The following is a 13,215-nucleotide window of genomic DNA, read 5'->3' as shown; positions in this document are numbered from 1 at the left end:
TCACGCCCAAGTATACAGCCACAGCATGAAAAGATTTCAGAATATCATTCCTAAACTTTTCTGGAACTACAACCTGAAAAAAGGCATTTCCCACAAAACTGTCCCCACGAGGATGCCATTTCCTCACCATCCTGTAAGAAATGCCCCATCGAAACTGTCACTCTGATCTACTCTGAGAAGAGTCACAAATCTTGTCTTCCCTGATTAAATCTAATTGGTAGCATTCTAAACTGTATTTCTCCAGCTCTTGTTTTATTTCAGCTTAACCTAGCTGGACATTTAACCTCAACCTTTCCAGCGCTAGTTCTTGCCCTTTAAGTTGTTCCTCCCACTCTAAGATCTGTTGATGTTGCAATTCCAATAGTGTTCTTTGTTTCCCAAATGTTAGAGAACCTCCAAATCTCCCAAACCAGGAACAGCCTTAACAAAAGAATCAGGAGGACTTGGTTCTGAAGCAGATAAAGTACCAGTATCCCTTCTCAACAAGCTACTTTATTTACCAGTGAGGCAACCATAAACTACTGTCCAAAGCAAGCAGCTACAAAAGCCAATGGACACTAACCCAATATGAGTCCCGATTTGTTACCAGTTTGGCTCAGGGTTGCAACAAACAAGAAGATGCTGCCCAGAAAAAGGAAGAGGGAACTGCGAGAGAGCAGGTTTTATTCCCTTTACTCTCAAGTGCAGCCTTGAAATTAATGTTGATGTAATTTAAACATTTTAAACATGGAAAACTAAACAGAAAACAAAGGCAAACTAAAATCCTGAAACTCCTGAAATACAGAAACAAACACAACCAGAAATAAAACAAAAAAACAGAACTTCACAAAAACTCAAAAACACTGGGCCACGGCCCACGATCATGACATTTTGTTTTATTGCAGCCATTTGCTAAAATCAAAAAAGTTCATTTTATTTCTCAATAATGTACACTCAGCACCCCATCTTGACAGAAAAAACAAAAACAGAAATGTACAAATTTTTGCAAATTTATTAAAAAAGAAATACTGAAATATGACATTTGCTCTGACATGCACTGTGAGCTGTGAGGTCTTATATAGACAGGTGTGTGCCTTTCCTAATCAAGTCCAATCAGTTTAATTAAACAAAGCTGGACTCCAATGAAGGAGTAGAACCATCTCAAGGAGGATCAAAAGAAATGGACCACATGTGAGTTAAATATGAGTGTCACAGCAAAGGGTCTGAATACTTAGCTATATTATGAGGTCTGGCCAAGGTTACAAAAGCCAGATGGCAGTATTGTTTAACTTTCATCAACAAAAGAAAACAAAATGGAACTTCTTTTAATTGTTCCTAAAATCAAACATGATTTGCTTATTCATAAATTAGGATCATTAGCTGACAGGGTTTGACCACAAGATACAAGTCTTGGAGTTATTGTAGAATTTAAATTGTGCTTTAAACCCCACACTGACTTCTTCTCATTGGCAAAATACAATCCTACCTGACTCACCATAACTCTGAAAAACCCATTCATGTATTCATTTCTGGTACACTGGATTACTACCATGCCCTTTTTGTTTGATTTGCTGAAACAAGGTTTCAGCAAGCTTTGAAGAGAATCATCTAGCTCTAACTGCCTACTCAATGCAGATGCTGCCCCCACATCCTGTGCTGATTCAACCAACTAGCAACCCTAGCAGTAAAATGCAATCCACACTCACATCTGTTAATGGCAGCCCTCCTCTGATGATCTCGTGCACTAGGCATGATGGTTAGGTAATACTTTAGTGGCAGGAAAATAGGCCCTAGGGATCTACTACTTTTAAAGACTATAACAACCTATAAGAACTATTAGGAGATGTAATACTCATACACCAGTTTATACCTTTACTGTTGTACAGCTTTAAAAAGGGAATGTGCACCATTTATACTTTAAATGCAAATAGGCATTTTAGCAGGAGCAAGCATGTAGCTCAGTCAAATAAAATTAATCAAAGATGTCAAATCACACATTTCTTAAGATAGCTACCTAAACAATCATAGGCTAAATGCAGATTTCTTTTTTTTTCCTTAAAGCCTTTCATGTCTGGCAGTTTTCACAATCAGAATGATGATCCGAATGCAACGGTGTACCAAACATATTTGCTTTTACAAGAACAGCTCTATAAGTTTTCTATAGGCTATTCTTGTTAACGTTTGCATTTTAATTGTTTTTTAAATTTTGTCATGCCAGGCCTGACAGGTAGGAGGGAAGGGGTAAGAAAAGAGGGATAAAGAGAAGAAAAAAAGAAAAAAGGAGAGAAAAAACAATCGAAGAAAGATAAATATACAAACATACATAGACATACAGTGAAGCCTCGTTTATTGCAAGGGTTACGTTCCAAAAATAACCCATGATAGGCGAAATCCGCCAAGTAGTCAGCTTTATTTTTTACAATTATTATGCAGTACTATAGAAGGAAACCAAAGATCAAAACCTGTTTTCAAGCCGAACACATTCTGTGCTGGACAGAGACGAGGGACGGAGGAGTTTGATTGACAGCCAATCAGGACGCAGAACACGATGTGCGTTCATACACTGTTAAAAAAAAAAAAAGCATAAAAAAACTGCACTAAAAAAATCCGTGAAACAGCGTCGCCGCGAGAGGTGCTGCGCGTTATAAAGAGGGTTCACTGGATTTACATATCTACACACATGTATATACATGTACACACATCCACACAATCTTGGTGTGGCTTGCAGTAATGTGTAATTCCTCTGACATAGTGAGTACATTCCTCTGACATGGAATGTACTCAATAATGAGGGCAATAAACGGCAACCACGCGCACACCCCAGAGGAGGAAGCAGGGAGACCCCAGACGGAGCCCCCACAGTCAAAGGGCAGGAGTCCAGGGATCCAGAGGCAATGAGCAGACAAAAATCCAAGAAATCCAAGATCCTCCAGCCCGATTCAGGGTAAGTCCAATATGGCAAAAGTGAGTAGAGAAAAGGCCAAAAATCACAGGTCCACATTAGTGGCTTAATGTTTATCCTCTTATAGTTTCTTCCTGATGTTTTCAGACACAAGGAAATAATTCTTCTCACTCACAAGACTCATCCCCCCCCCCCCCCCCCCCCAAAAAACGGCAGATTCTCGCACATTAGTTTCATCTCCCCTCTATGGGGAACATTTCACCTCCCCCGGCTGCTCCCTTTCTCCGGAACGGTCACAATCTTGAGTCACTTCCTAGTACAGTGGTATGAAAAAGTTTGGGCACCCCTGATAATTTTCATGATGTTCCTTTATAAATCATTGGTTGTTCGGATCAGCAGTTTCAGTTAAATATATCATATAGCAGACAAACACAGTGATGTTTGAGAAGTGAAATGAAGTTTACAGGATTTACAGAAAGTGTGCAATAATTATTTAAACAAAATTAGGCAGGTGCATAAGTTTGGGCACCCTTGTCGTTTTATTGATTTGTATGCCTTTAGCACTAATTATTGGAACACAAAATCTGTTTTGTAAGCTCATTGGCCCTTGACCTTCATACACAGGTGAATCCAACTAGGGTTAAGGTGGCCAATCGCAAGTGTTTCTCCTCTTTGCATCTTGTCTGAAGAGTGGCAACATGAGAGCCAACTCTCAAATGAGCTGAAAACAAAGATTGTTTAATATCCTGGTTTAGGGGAAGGATCCAAAAAGCTCTCTCAGAGATTTCAGCTGTCAGTTTCCACTGTGAGGAACATAGTGAGGGAATGGAAGACCACAGGCACAGTTCTAGTTAAGGCCCGAAGTGGCAGGCCAAGAAAAATCTCAGATAGGCAGAGGCGAAGGATGGTCAGAACAGTCATAGTCAACCCACAGAGCAGCTCCAAAGACCTACAACATCATCTTGCTGCAGATGGTGTCACTGTGCATCTTCAAACTATTCAGCGCACTTTGCACAAGGAGAGGCTGAGGTATGCTAAAGCACATTTGGACAAGCCAGCTTCATTTTGCTGTGGACTGATGAAACTAAAACTGAGTTATTTGAACATAACAAGGGGTGGTATGCATGGCAGAAAAAGAACACAGCATTCCAAGACAAACACTTGGTACCCACAGTACACTGATAAAAATATCCTGCCCTATCTACATAATAAAATTAAGGCAACTATTTGCATAATTTATTTATGTTGATCAAGCAGGACTGTTCTGTGTTTAAAGTACTTACTTATTTTTTTTACATGAAATATAAAATCCAAGTAAAGTGAACTTAATTTTGTCAAGTAGATCAAACAAAACTAAACTTGGTATAAATCACTCAAATTTTTCAATGTAGTAAATTAAATTAGCAAGTAAAAGCAACTTCATTTCATTATGTAGATCAAACAAATAAACGTTTGTATAAATTACTTAATTTTGTTAAATGTATTTAATGATTTTTCTTAAGTAGAATTAACTTGATTTTTGCATGTACATGTAAAGCGAAACTATCTGGTAAATGGACTAGTTCCTATATTGCACTTTTCTACTCTGTCTGAGCACTCATACAACACTTTTACATTTACCAATTCACACAAGCACTTCCACGAGTTATTGTCTAAAGTTCACACACATTCATGCTCCAATGCTTGCGTCGGAGAGCAACTTGGGGTTCAGTATCTTGCCCCGGAGCAGCCAGGATTCGAACCGCTGACCTTCCGATCAGTAGGTGACCTGCACTACCTCCTGAGCTACAGCTAATCTCGTTTGTATTCATATATATTTTTTTAGATATCCACAATTATTTCTGAAAGTGAAATTTATTGAATTTATAACAGATTGAGCACAAATACAGATTCTATTCACTAGAATCTGTATTGAGAGTTGTTATTTTAAAGTAGCTTTTCATATTGAACATGTATTCAATCTTATCTGTCTCTTCAGCTCTCAGCGGTTGCACTTTTCTTCTCTCCCCAGCCCTTCCTTTTTCCCCTGCTTTGCTGCTTGCTGCCTTAGAGCCTCTCTTCACACAACTTCCGAATTTGAATTTATAATTATGGATCTGGTCAGCTGGTCTCTCAACGCCATTGTTTTAATCAAATGAGGAGATTCACCATGAGGAGATTGGGGGGAGGAGAACCCTATTCCCTCTTATCAATTGACATTCCGGCTGGCTACGTTATGGATTCCTGTGTGGTGTGGAAGATTACGTGCCTGTTCGTATTGTCAATGGAATACACACACATTCGGCTTATTGACACTGGGGCTTCTCCGAATTGGACCGGGAGATACCTGGTTTGTCGTTGCAATTCAGGAAGTCTAGGCAGCTGTCTGGCCTTGGTAAGGCTGCTTATGACGGGAACGCGGGAAGGGTACAGACTCAAACTCAGACTGTATATCTGGAGCTGATTCTGAGGGGTAAGATCTTGGAGATGTATGTATCTGTTTCTGAACGAACCAAGAAGATTCGGATGAATTGGATTTTTCACCACAGAGAGGTGCCAGTAAGATTGAAGGCTGTCAACAATTTAATCAGTACAGTCTGTACCAAAACAAGTCATAGAATCAGGAATTTGGCTCCCTGGCGGCCTTGGACTGCGGCTTATCAAATTGTCTCCGGTATGTTTGTAAACAGATGCTCTACGCCCCCGCCGTCCTGTCTTCTTCTGACCTGTGTTGGACTGATCTCCCTAACCTAGCTGCTGATGAACTCTACACCCCCCCCCCCCCCCCCCCCCCCCACTCGCCTCTGCTGGCTCCCCTGTCCATCCCTCCCCACCCTAGTGCTCCCATGCTATATGTTTCTGCTCTATCGCAGAGGTTTTTGGAACCTTATACTGTGTATGTGTGAATGTATACAAAGTATGAGATGATTTTTTTCCTTACTCATCCCTATATCTTTTCACTATTGTTTCTGTCTTTTTAATGGCAGCGCCTCCAGAAGGGGGGCAGCATGGCCACAGTTCACCTATCTCCCCATGTTTGTTCTGTTTGTCTTCTTGGATGGGTCTTCTGTTAACTGTAATTCCCCCATTGTGGGATCAATAAAGTATCATCATCATTATCTGAATTGCATGCCTGATAATGACAAAACCTTCATAAGCAAAGGAGTGATATTGGGGGAAAAAAGCGTTTCTCATGTCAGAAATTATCACTTTTTTGTGCCACTTGTTTTGTTTTGAATATGCAAATATGTGAACAACACACCAAAAATCAGAAAGTTTGTCTCCCTTAGAAGTGCCAGACCGATTGACAAAGATGTGTAGTATGAAAGCAAAAAGAGGGTTAACAAACAAAAAGAGGAAAGACTTTCAAGCATCAGGATCTTTTTTCTGTATCAGATTAGAAACACATACTACAGCAAATCAAAACAGGACGTATATATAAAAAAGATGCTTTTTCCCAAACTTTCTCATCCCCTTCAAGTCCATGCAGCAACGTGCAAGTCCCTGGTAGTGGATATGTTTCTCCCTGCTGGCCATGACGTGAGGATCTGGAAGAGGACCTGCAAAGTGAGATATGTCAATTTCAACATAGATTTAATTATGTCATGTGACCTTTCAAACTATGACAGTCACACTAATCACCTCCCTGTACATGTTTGTAACTCTTTTAATAGTTAGTTTAAGCTGCTGCAAATTTTAATAGTGAAATTTTATTATACATTGGCAAAGATAATATACAAGGCACATAAGGAAAGCAATACCTACTATTTACACTTGTGTTTATCTTAGAAATGCATTACCATCTTTAAATATATATATATATATATATATATATATATATATATATATATATATATATATATTTATATATATATATATATAAAATGTTGCAACCATGTTGCAACCGTGGTCTATACTATAAGGACCTGATCAAGATTAGAGCCTAAAGACGTTCTATTTGCAAAGCAGAAAGGTCACGTAATGTTAGCTAGCTAACAAAATGACTAATGCTATCCTAGCATATTAATTAACAGGTAGAAAAAGACAAAACCACGTACCTCCATGACGTTCAATGAAGAATTTGTAGCCTTTTTCCAGTTTTGAACGTGTCGTCTGCATGTCATAGTATATCCTAAAACCGTATTTGTGGCAAATGTATTAGACTCTATAAACTCCATCCACTGGAAGTAAAGATCCCTAGAATCGAGGCCAAACGGAAGTTGTGTGACGTCATGTGAAAAGTATCTATACCAAATGAACAACGCAGATGAAACGCAGTAAAGATAACAAGATTATATTTTTGTGTGGATGAACTTAAAAAGATTGGCTCCTAGTACTTGAACAATTCATTTTCTGAAAAGACTTACAATGTCTTGTATCTTGAACAAATGTTTTTGACCTCATTACTATGTATATTTGTGTAAAGATACCAACTTGATTTTTTATTGTTGATTTCACAGATTCACTTATGTTAAACTTACTTCACCACAGAATCATTTTTATCAGTGTAAAATCTGGTGGTGGTTCCATCATGCTGTGGGGCTGTGGGGCCAGTGCAGGTACTGGGAATCTTGTTAAAGCTGAGGGTCTCATGGATTCCAGTCAATATTAGCAGATTCTTGAGAACAATGTTCAAGAATCAGCGACAAAGTTGAAGTTGCGCCGGGGCTGGATACTTCAACAAGACAACGACCCTAAACACTGCTCAAAATCTACTGAGGCGTTCATGCAGAGGAACAAGTACAACATTCTGGAACGGCCATCTCAGTCCTCAGACCTGAATATTATTGAAGATCTGTGGTGTGATTTAAAGCGGGCTGTCCATGCTCAGAAACCATCAAACCTGACTGAACTGGAGATGTTTTGTAAAGAAGAACGGTCCAAAATACCTTCAACCAGAATCCAGACTTTCATTGGAAGCTATAGGAAGCATTTAGAGGCTGTTATTTCTGCAAAAGGAGGCTCTACTAAATATTGATGTAATTTTTCTGTTGGGGTGCCCAAACTTATGCACCTGTCTAATTTTGTTTAAATAATTATTGCACACTTTCTGTAAATCCTATGAACTTCATTTCACTTGTCAAATATCACTTTGCATGTCTGCTAGTCAGAGTGTGCCCAATATTTTATTATTTTTAATAAGTCTTTACAGACTCAGCATGTCCCCAAATGTTGGAAGGATCCTGTAGTCGTCCCTGTCCCAAAGAGTAACCGTCCAAAAACTTTGAATGATTTTAGACCCATTGCACTGACATTGTGTCACTGTAATGAAATCATTTGAAAAATTAGTGAGGTCTGAAATTTTAAAGAAGACAGAGTGTGACCTGGATCCTCTGCAGTTTGCTTACAGACCACACTGAGGAATAGATGCCACAGTCACTTTAATGAACCTGCTTCTTTAACATCTTGAGGAAAGGGAACGCACGCAAGACTTTTATTCATTGATTTCTCATCTGCTTTTAATACAAATCAACCCCACTTTCTCACACAGAGGCTTTAAGAACATTTTAATCTAAGTTTTAATCTTGTAAGTTGGATTTTAGATTTCTTAACAAACAGAACTCAGAGTGAGAGTGAATGGCACTGTTTGATCAGGTCTGTTCCTCCACCGGCTCCCCACAATGATATGTTCTGTCACCTCTCCTGTTCCTTGTTTAGACAAACATGTGTCGCAGGAGCAGGAGGACAGATTCATTTTAAAGTATACAGACTAACAGTTATTGTTAGTCTGCTGATGGGCAATGAAACTCACCACGGACCAGTCGTTCAGGGCTTTGTTCAGTGGTGTGATGAATGTTTTCTGCAGATGAACATCCAAAAAACTAAGAAAATGCTCACTGATTTTAGTTAACTCATTCAGGTACAGGAACTCATTGTTATAAAGGATCAGGCAGTAGAATGTGTCAAAACATAAATATCTCAGCACAATTATTGACAATAAACTGACTTTTGTGGCAAACTGTGAAGCTCTATATAAAAAAGAGAGTCAGCGTCTTCATTGCCTCAGGAAACTGTTGTCTTTTAATACTGACAAAACACTGCTGACCATGTTTTATTGTGCTTTTATTGAATCGGTTTTATCCTTTTGCTTGGTGGCATGGTTCGGTAATCTGCCTCTTAAAATTAAGAATTACCTGAACCAAATAGTAAAGTGGTGCAGTAAGCTGACAGGAGAGCTGCAGTTAAGTCCAGAGTCTCTGTACTCCAGGTGGGTACAGAGGATTTATAGATTAATCATAAAGGACACTTGTCACCCTTTGCATTGCGAGTTCCAGCTTCTCCCGTCAGGATGCAGATATAAAATGCCCAAATGTAAAACCAAGCGCTATAAGAGCAGTTTTGTTCCTACGGCCATAAGTTTTAACCCCTTGCTGTGTTTTTTATGTTCTTACTATGTTTTATGTCTCATCATGTTTTGTTTTTATTCCATTTGTTTTATATGTGGTGTTTATTTTAAACATGTTTTGTCTCAGTCTTTTAAACCATATCTGTATTTTTATGAGCTGACTTACTATACTGCACAACAAATTTACCTTCGGGTACAAATAAAGTAACTTGACCCTATGATATATTTAACTGAAATCGCTGATCCAAAAAACCAGTGATTTATAAAGGAAATGAAAATTGTCATGAAAATTATCAGGGGTCCCTAAACTTTTGCATACCACTGTACTTCCTGTTGACTGTATTGTTTGATCTTTTCACACAAGTCAAGTGCAGGGAACTCTCACAATCTAGCCATTACATTCATTTTATTATTTTGAGTACATTGATTATTTTTTCTTTATTCAGTTTAACACTTTTTTAAACCTATCTCTTGGAGGGGGCAACAAGGTACTATTTTGCTATGTTTGTCTGCTTGTTTGTTACAATATTACAGCAAAACCACCAGTGATTCATAACAAATTTGCACAAAAGATGGCCAATGACCCCCCAGATCACCTGATTAAATTGAGCTGAGGTCAAGCTTTCTGAAAACTGCAGTTCACACCATAGATGCATCTACTAAAATTCTTGAATGAGTTTGAATCTTAACAACCTTGACCTCAAAGTTAAAGGTCAATGCTAAGTTTTCTGAAAATCTTAAGAACAAAATAACTTGAGAACAATGTCCCTTAAAATGTTTAAATTCACACCATTGATGCAGCTACTAAAAATTTTTGAGGAGTTTGAATCTTGGCCTTGATGGAATGGGTGGACTGAAGAACAAAGTTCCAGTTCCATTATTTATTTATTTGTAAGAATTTTTTAAGTCTTTTATAGGGTCCCCCCTGATACCTTTTTCTGTTTTTTTGAGATGTTGTATAGGGGGAAATAATAGAAGAATACTTCAATTTTTTGTGTGTTGTACTTTAATAAATTCTGATGGGAAGTATGTTTTATCGGGTATATTATACTGCATAAAATATACACGAAGTTAGCGATAGTGTTGCAAAACTTTAAGTATTAGTATTCTAGGGTAGTACCATGTGATACATAGTGTACTGTGTATCGTTGTTCATCTGAGGTTGTATTTTACTAATTTTAAGACCTAGGACTCTATCTATCTGTCTGTCTGTTGTTGAATATAATAAGTTAAACTATATGTTCAAACTATAAATTCAAGATGGCGCCGGTGAGGTCAGCAGCCGTCGTACCTGCTCCTACGCTTTGTTTGTATATATTAGGTTTAGCTCTAATTTTTGACTTTATAATTCCGCCTGCTCTGTGTCATATCACGTATGACAGACAGACTCTTTTTAATATCAGTACAGCATATCAATACAGCACTCTGGCTGTATTCTGACACCTTTTTCTCCCGACCCGACTTGGCCTCAGGACATACTGCGTTTCCAGTGGGCCAGCTCAAACAAAGGACGGACCAGGTCACGGACAAGGCCCCGAGGGAAAAGAGCCGGCGTAAGAGAGAGGCTGAGGCGCAGAGCGCACCAAACGCCACTGCCGAGCATCCTGTTGGCTAATGTCCAGTCACTGGATAACAAGCTGGACGAACTCAGGGCCAGGATACAGTTTCAGAGGGACATAAGGGACTGCAACATCATCTGTCTCACGGAGACATGGCTGACTCCCCTCATACCGGACCACGCCGTACAGCCGTCGGAGTTCTTCAGTGTTCATCGCACGGACAGAACGAGTGAGTCTGGAAAATCAAGAGGAGGAGGTGTGTGCCTAATGATTAATAACAACTGGTGTGACAGTAGGAATGTTGTCCTTCTGAAACAATCATGTTCACCGAACCTGGAGCTCCTAACCCTGAAATGCCGTCCCCACTACCTGCCCCGCGAGTTTACGTCGGTCATCTTCAGCGCCGTCTATATTCCACCTCAGGCGGACACAAACACTGCACTATCCGAGCTACATGAGGCTATTTCCACCTATCAGGCTAACCAGCGTGATGCGGCTCTCATCGTAGCCGGGGACTTTAACAGTGCAAACTTGAAAAAGCTGATACCGGAGTTGATTCAACACATCGACTGCCCCACCAGAGGAGAGAGGACCCTAGACCACTGCTATTCTCCATTCAAAGATGGCTACAAAGCAAAGCCTCTTCCGCCTTTTGGGAAGTCTGACCACACCTCTGTACTTCTCATGCCGAAATACAAACAACGGCTCAGGCAGGAACCCCCTGCTGTGAGAGAAGTGACACGGTGGTCTGATCAAACAGAGGCCGCTCTGCAGGGTGCGTTGGATTCAACCGACTGGGACATGTTTCGCAGCAGCGCGGGCGGAGACATCGAGGAGTTTACGGAAACTGTTGTGGGATTTATTGGGAAAGTTGTTGAAGACACTTCACTTAGGAGGACCATCAGGACTTTTCCCAACCAGAAGCCGTGGGTGGATAAATCTGTCCGCGACGCCCTGAGGTCCCGCACCGTTGCCTACAACTCCGGCCTCGCCTCTGGGAACATGGAGGACTACAAGGTTGCATCATACAACGTCCGCAGAGCGGTGAAAGAGGCAAAACATCGCTACGGCCGCAGACTGGAACAGCAACTACAACAGTCTGACTCCAGGGGACTGTGGCAGGGACTACGCACCATCACGGACTACAAAGCACCACACACACACCCGGTGAGTGCCGACGCTTCTCTGGCTGATGAACTCAACATCTTCTTTGCGCGCTTTGAGTCGGGAAGCCGACAGCCCGCTGCGCTCCCGGCCGGAGGGGCGGAGACACTCACTGTGACGGAGCGCGACGTGAGGAGGGCGTTTAGACGTGTAAACACCAGGAAAGCGGCTGGACCAGACGGTATTAGTGGACGTGTCCTTAAGACCTGCGCTGACCAGCTGGCACCTGTGTTTACAGTGATATTCAACCTCTCACTGAAACTGTGCGTGATTCCCACCTGCTTTAAAAAGTCCATCATAGTCCCTGTCCCAAAGAAACCACACCCCAGCAGCCCCAATGACTTCAGGCCCATAGCACTCACCTCTGTGGTGATGAAGTGTTTTGAGAGACTCATCAAGACATTCATCACCTCCTCACTGCCCACCACCCTCGACCCACTACAGTTTGCATACCGGCCAGACAGATCCACAGATGACTCCATATCCTTCCTCCTCCACAAGACCCTTTCACACATAGACACTGGTAAGGGGAACTATGTGAGAGTGCTGTTTGTAGATTACAGCTCAGCATTCAACACCATAGTTCCCTCCAGGCTGGTCTCTAAGCTGCTGGACCTGGGCCTGGGCCCATCCCTGTGCAGGTGGGTTCACAGCTTCCTGACCAGCAGACCACAGGTGGTACGAGTGGGTCACCTCACCTCATCCTCCCTCACCCTCAACACTGGATCCCCCCAAGGCTGTGTGCTCAGCCCTCTGCTGTACTCACTGTACACCCATGACTGCGAGGCCACGTCAGAGTCCAACGTCATCATCAAGTTTGCTGACGACACTGCTGTTGTGGGACTAATCTCTCACAATGAGGAGACAGCCTACAGGAGAGAGGTCTCCCGCCTGGAGAACTGGTGCCAGGAGAACCACCTCCTGCTCAACGTCAGCAAAACGAAGGAACTGATCGTGGACTTCAGCAGGAAGCAGCAGAGGGACTACCATCCACTTGTCATCAGTGGTGCTGAGGTGGAAAGAGTGGAGACCTTCAAATACCTGGGAGTGACCATCTCACAGGACCTGTCCTGGACTCATCACATAAACATCACAGTGAAGAAGGCCAGACAGCGTCTCTACCTCCTCAGGCGGCTGAGAGACTTCAAGCTCCCACTCAAGGTGCTCAGGAACTTTTACACCTGCACCATTGAGAGCATCATGCGTGGGAGCATCACCACCTGGATGGGAAACTGCACCAAGCAGGACTTCATGGCCCTAAAAAGGGTGGTTCGTTCAGCTGAACG

The 13,215-nt window shown here is 41.4% G+C and overlaps 1 protein-coding gene across 3 annotated transcripts in view; it reads right to left on the bottom strand.

Moving 5' to 3' along the window:
- The window catches only part of cmah (cytidine monophospho-N-acetylneuraminic acid hydroxylase), a 42,335-nt gene that overhangs the window by 28,148 nt on the left and 972 nt on the right, over positions 1–13,215 (bottom strand). The window lies entirely within an intron of this gene.

Source organism: Archocentrus centrarchus, chromosome 23 (assembly GCF_007364275.1).
Source record: "Archocentrus centrarchus isolate MPI-CPG fArcCen1 chromosome 23, fArcCen1, whole genome shotgun sequence".
Taxonomy (NCBI): domain Eukaryota; kingdom Metazoa; phylum Chordata; class Actinopteri; order Cichliformes; family Cichlidae; genus Archocentrus; species Archocentrus centrarchus.
Note: the sequence above shows the minus strand (reverse complement) of the source record. Positions and strands in the feature narration are given on the sequence as shown.